The sequence below is a fragment of the Dendrobates tinctorius genome, unplaced genomic scaffold, assembly GCF_039654945.1.
Source record: "Dendrobates tinctorius isolate UK_male_01 unplaced genomic scaffold, ASM3965494v1 ptg000258l, whole genome shotgun sequence".
In the NCBI taxonomy this organism is placed as follows: Eukaryota; Metazoa; Chordata; class Amphibia; order Anura; family Dendrobatidae; genus Dendrobates; species Dendrobates tinctorius.
In genome coordinates, this window is record NW_027361925.1 from 5,440,800 (window position 1) to 5,447,020 (window position 6,221).

The 6,221-nt window shown below is 44.7% G+C and overlaps 1 long non-coding RNA gene across 1 annotated transcript; it reads right to left on the bottom strand.

The window, feature by feature from the left end:
- Window positions 1-681: 681 nt before the first annotated feature.
- LOC141069334 (uncharacterized) lies at window positions 682-3,848 on the bottom strand. The gene is made up of 3 exons (XR_012226538.1): window positions 3,654-3,848; window positions 3,389-3,504; window positions 682-1,008 (listed from the first exon to the last, which is right to left on the bottom strand). It is a non-coding gene; the product is annotated as an uncharacterized lncRNA (long non-coding RNA).
- Between the last annotated feature and the right edge of the window lie 2,373 nt (window positions 3,849-6,221).

Genomic DNA, 6,221 nt, shown 5'->3' on the forward strand with positions numbered 1-6,221 from the left:
AAAGAAGTCAATCAAGGTCAGCACCGAGCGGTAACCCATACCCGGGCGCGAGGCTGCAGCTCCAACGACACAGTGCTCACAAGAGCATGCAACATGAAGAACAGACACAACAATGAGACAGACAGAAACACATAGGGAGGGGGTCACAACATGAAAAGGAGCCATAAGCTAATTAGGGTTAATGTGAAACATGAACACCGGTACATGTCATAAAAGACATTAAAAATATAACAATGGCTACCTATCCCCAGGTCCAACCCAATGGTCCCCATGAGCTCAAACCTAGGGATCCACCATATTATTCCAAGGTCACAATATACAATAGAACTAGATAGAAAATCCATAAAGGGATTAATGTCCCAAGCAATGTATAAGGTAAAACCTCACAGCCAAAAATGATAATATGATGATAAAACCCCCCTCACATCAGACTCCTACTATACAGAAAACAGAAGATAATGATAAGGAATATCTCCAAGAGACTACAGAGACATCGTGTAAACCTATCAATTAGAACCATATAAATCAATACAGTACAACTTTATTCAGATTTTAGTTACATATAAGAGAACGAAGACCTAACACAATATATCCAGACTGAGATTCCAATGAGGTAAGGGGTAACCATCATCCCCATGAGAAGTGATGTCCAATAGGATAACTGCATGAGGGGAGAGAAGAGAACATCATAAATATTCATCCCAGAAATCCAGTAAATAAGAGCTCCTCATTTAGACCCCTTGGGCTCAGTGAGTCCAAATTAAAAATCCATCTGGACTCTGTTTGTAATAATAGCTTTCTGGGTGAACCCCCCCTATTGGATAATGATATTTTCTCCAATGCGACCACCATAGTACCAGCAATCTTACCAGCATGGTGGTTCAAGAAATGGGCTGCCACAGATGTCAACACCTTGCCCTTGGTTTGATCAATACGTGCCAGGTTGATTGTTGAGAAATGCTTCTGGATCCTCCGGCGTAATTCCTGAGAAGTTTGACCAACGTAAACCTGATGACATGGACAGATTAATGCATAAACCACACAAGTAGTTTTGCAGTTCATATATGACCTTAACCTATGTCTAGTGCCGTCTCTTGGGTTCACAAAATAATCCCTGATGGAATGCATATGGGGGCATATGGTACAATTGCCACATGCAAATGAGCCCCTAAGCATTATTCCCCTTTCCAACCCAATTACTGGTCTCATATAGTGACTTTTTGTTAAAATATCCTTAAAGTTTGGAGCCCTTCTTGCTGTTATACAGGGCCGTTCCGGCACCAGAGCAGACGTCTGCAAGTCCGTCGTAAGTATACCCCAATGTCTCCCAATCACTTCTCTCACTCACCTGTGACCACTGACTATTATATTGCGTAATGAACCGGGGCATCACACTCCGAATCTTGTCACGAGTAACCAGGAGAGAGTCCTGCGTAGTACCATTCGCTCGCTGATAAGCTCGTGAAATGCTACCCCGAGGATAGTTTCTCTTCCTGAAGCGCTTCGTTAATTGTGCAGCCTCCTCACGAGACACTACCTCCGACGTGCAATTTCTTCGTACTCTCAAAAATTGCCCTATGGGCACCCCATTTCTCGTATGGGCTGGATGAAAACTTGTATAGTCCAAAAGACTATTTGTAGCAGTAGGTTTTCTAAACAGTCTTGTAGAGATGCCCCCATTGATATTAGAGACCGTAAGATCCAAGAAGTTAACTGAAACAGAGGACACAGTATAGGTGTCATGTCGGACGCTGTTCACACCACAGCATCCGGCAGGCAGAGGTAGTTCCACCTCCAGCCACTATAGCCTCAGTGGCGCCGGCCTGATCTTCAGGCTCTCGGGGGTTAATCCTGCTGGAGACCAGGTTGGATGGTTAGTCACGCCCACGGTCTTTAAATAGTCATGCTGGCCTATGGGCATCGCCGATTATAGCTTGTGTTTCATACCAAGTGGTTCCGGTCTGGAGTGGAGGTGTTCAAGAGAGAGAGAGATTCATATCTGGTGTCGTATGATCCGTCGTTATCCTTTCTCCTTCCCATATTTGTGTTTAGTTGTGCCCTGTTCACATTACTGTTTATTCCTGTGTGTGTGCGGCGCAGTGCAGTTTAAGTTCTCCCTGTCTGTCATTATTTGTGTGGGAGCTTTGGTGGTGACTTCTCACTGGGTGGAGGGTGGAGGGTTAAGTGCAGGGCTGAGCAGGAGATAAGGAAAGGTCGGAGGCTCAGGCATTTGCACCTTCAGCAAAAACCCTGGGTTGAGGGTCAGACAGGGTTTCCCCTAGTAAAGGGACACCACAGGGGCCCCGGGTATTTCAGCCTTAGTTGAACTAAGCCCCCGTGACAATAGGTGAGCACAATGTTGTATGGATTGGAATTCAATAATCCCATATAGATATCACATTCCTCTACCGTACCAGTCCAAATGAAAAAAATATCGTCGATAAAGCGCGACCAAAGTCGCACTTTATCTCTGAACATTTGTGTCACATATACCCGAGTGGCCTCCCACCATCCGAGAAACAAGTTAGCCAAAACCGGGGCACATCTGGCCCCCATAGCCACACCGGAGGTCTGGAGAAAATAAGACCTGTCAAAAAGGAAGAAATTATGCTTCATCACAAAACCTAACAGATCCACAATGAATGAATCGTGCATTCTATCCGAATGAACTATCTGATCAAAAAAATACAGTACTGCAGTGATGCCATCAGAATGGTCAATATTAGAGTAAAGCGATTCTACATCGCAAGTGACCAACAAGGCCCCAGGGGGTAGAGTAACATCACGATGTTTCCTAATAAAATGAGAGGTATCCTGTATATAGGATGGTAACGTCTTCACCATCAGTTGAAGGAAATAGTCCACATAGATAGAGGCCTTTTCGCATAAGCTGCCTATACTGGCAACTATAGGTCGGCCCGGAGGCCTAACAAGATCCTTATGGACCTTCGGCAAAATGTAAAAGGTAGGAGTGATTGGATGTTCAACCCACAAAAATTCCATCTCCTTCTTGTTAATAATACCCAACTCAAAAGCCCTATCTAGTAGTCTCTTGAATTTAATAGAGAAGGGTCCAGTAGGATCTGACGGTAATCTTTTGTAGAATCGAACATTATCCAATTGGCGGTGCGCCTCTTCCTGATATAATTCATGCGGCCACAACACCACATTTCCACCTTTATCAGCCTCCTTAATCAAAAACAATTTATTAGATTTTAAATTATCCACAGCCAGTCTTTCCCCCGCATGTAGATTATCCACGTGACGTGATCTAGCAGGAATGGCCAAAAAATCTTTTTTGACCAACTCAAAAAAAACCTCACAGCTGGAACCAAGGAAAAAGGCGGGGCTACCATTGATTTATTTTTATAAGGAAATCGATTTTTACCATGTGTCGTGTCCTCCTGTAAAAGATCCAATAGATCCTGTAACACCTGACGATCCGTTTGATCCAAACCATCCACCATCCGTGGCTTGTTATGTAAAACCTGAAGAATTAATTGTCTGCAAAAAATATAAAGGTCCTTAACCAAAGTGAACTTATCCATACCTATAACAGGCGAAAAAGTCAAACCCCTCTGTAACACAGAAATTTCCAAAGGTGAAAGGTTATATTGAGATAGGTTAATGATTTGAAGCACATTCTCCTGTACCTGTATCTCCGTAGTCCCATCCTCCACGACAACCTCCTCATCTACTTGCGAAAATTCCTGTACTGATTGTACTGCGGGGGCCTGCGTCCCCTGAAGCGGGTGTTTCTTGTGAACATCCTCCCGCCTGCGACGGCCCCTTCTTGTCCGATTTCGGCCTCGCTCTCGGCTGAAGATAAAAAATCACTACCCGATGTATAATCAGGTTTACGGGCCAACTCTACAGTTCTCTCTGGGGCCCTATCCATAGGGGCCTTACGTCTAATATTCCCTTTGTGTTTCCATTGGAATACCTGCTTCTCCTCAAAATCTCTACGATCTCTGTGAAATTTGGATTTTTTCTTATGGGTAATATCCCTATCATATCTGTCCAAAGTCTCTTTGAGCCTGGTTTTAAAAGGCAATACTTGGTTCATCAAAAGCACTCAGTTTAGTATCTAATTCTTTAATCTGTTTTTTAACCGAGACCAATAGCTCCCTATCATGTTCCAACAACATATTCATAATAATACCTGAGCATCGTAAAAGTCCCTTCTCCCATGTGGCACGAAAGTCCAAAGAGGGTTCCCATGCCGGATATATAGAAACCCTAAGGCCTCTTGGCACAATGTTGGATTTAATATATTCCTCCAAGGACCGAATGTTCCACCACAACCTGATGCCTAATTTATGTGCTGCTATCAACTCTGCAGTCACACTAGCAAATTCTGAACTAGGCATATAACTATTAGAAGTGGAAAAAATATCTGAGGACTGCGCCCTCCATGCTGCCTCTCTCGTATCCCAATCCATCCGGGAAGAACCAAGGTAAGGAAGGCTGAAATAGAACAACAATAAATTAAAAAATATACAATATAATACACTTGCACAATGCATCAACCAAATAATAATTATATTAATGGTAAACGCCTAGAGCATACAATAATGTTCCAGGCCAATAATAAGGCACATACACTACCCATCAAGTGTGTGCAGCCCACAAGAAGGGCCGGCAAAGAACCGACCAAAACCAATTATATATAACAAAAATGGGGCGCACCAACTGTACCAATCACAAATATATAAATGAAGGTTTAGGTGCAGCAACAGTGGAATAATAAACATGAGAAGAGAAGAAAAAGAACCACTGCAAATAGCGCACACTGAACCAGTACAAAAACAATGTTTTATTGATGCAGCAATACAATTAAAAACATAATAAAAACATATGAAGCATCCCACAATATATAACAGTGAAGTATGGCATATCACACTTATAGATTATGCTGTAATAACCTGTATATCAACCATGTGGTCCAACCTCACTGAAATTAATCACAACAACCACCCCATAAACCTGCTCATGGAGACCAAGGGCCCTAATATTGCACAATCACTGCATGAAATAATTCCATGCATGTGTCCCTAAATATTCACTGGTTAGGGCACACAGGCCATAATAAGCCAACAGCAATATGGCCAATGCCCACAATCCAATATTCAATTGTACCACACAAAAATTACTCCAGAGCAACCAATAATAAGGTCGCAGTGAAAATACAGCTATAACCAAGTGGGTGCTACACCCAGGATCATACCCCACGCGTATCGCCGCAACCCATGCGGCTTCATCAGGGGAGGTACACTGATCATGATCCAACAGCCTTATATACCTTACTAAGACTCAAATGACTCGCACATGCACCACAGGTGAACTGCCCCCACATTGCCAAACTAATCTCGTTAGAAATGATGCCCTATCGGTTGGTGGAAAGCACAGCTTTCCGCGAACTCATGGCCTATGCAGTACCACGCTATGACCTACCCAGTCGCCACTTCTCTCGCAAAGCCATCCCAGCCCTCCACCATCATGTGAAAGACCGCATTGTCCATGCACTCAAGCAGTCAGTGAGTGGAAAGGTGCATCTCACAACAGATGCATGGTCCAGTCGGCATGGCCAGGGCCGTTACGTGTCCATCACTGCGCACTGGGTTAATGTGGTGGATGCAGGGTACACAGGGGACAGCGGTGGTGGGACAGTGCTGCCTAGCCCACGGTATAGGAAACAGTTGGCTGTAGGCGTTCGACCCTCCTCCTCCTCCAGAAGCGAAAGCTCGTCCACAGAGCGCAGTCGTACGAGCACTCCATCTGCAGCTGCCACTGTTGCACACGAGGTGTCCCCCTATCGAGCAGTTAGTGGAAAGCGTCAGCAGGCTGTGTTGCAGATGATGTGTTTGGGCAACAGACACACCGTGGAGGTGCTGGCCCAGTACTTTCAGCGACAAACTGAGTCATGGCTGGGCAGTATACATCTTGAGGCAGGCAAGGTAGTTAGTGATAATGGCCGCAATTTTGTGGCAGCCATAGCCCTTTCAAAACTCAGCCACATACCTTGCTTGGCTCACACCTTGAACCTGGTTTTGCAGTGCTTCCTCAACAATTATCTGGAGTTAACAGCCCTGCTCCAGAAGGTGCGAAGACTGTGCGCGCACATCCGCCAGTCGCCTGTACACCCCATTCGTATGCAGAAGCTGCAGCGATTGCTCCACCTTCCCAACCACCGCCTCATTGTCGACATTGCAACAAGGTGG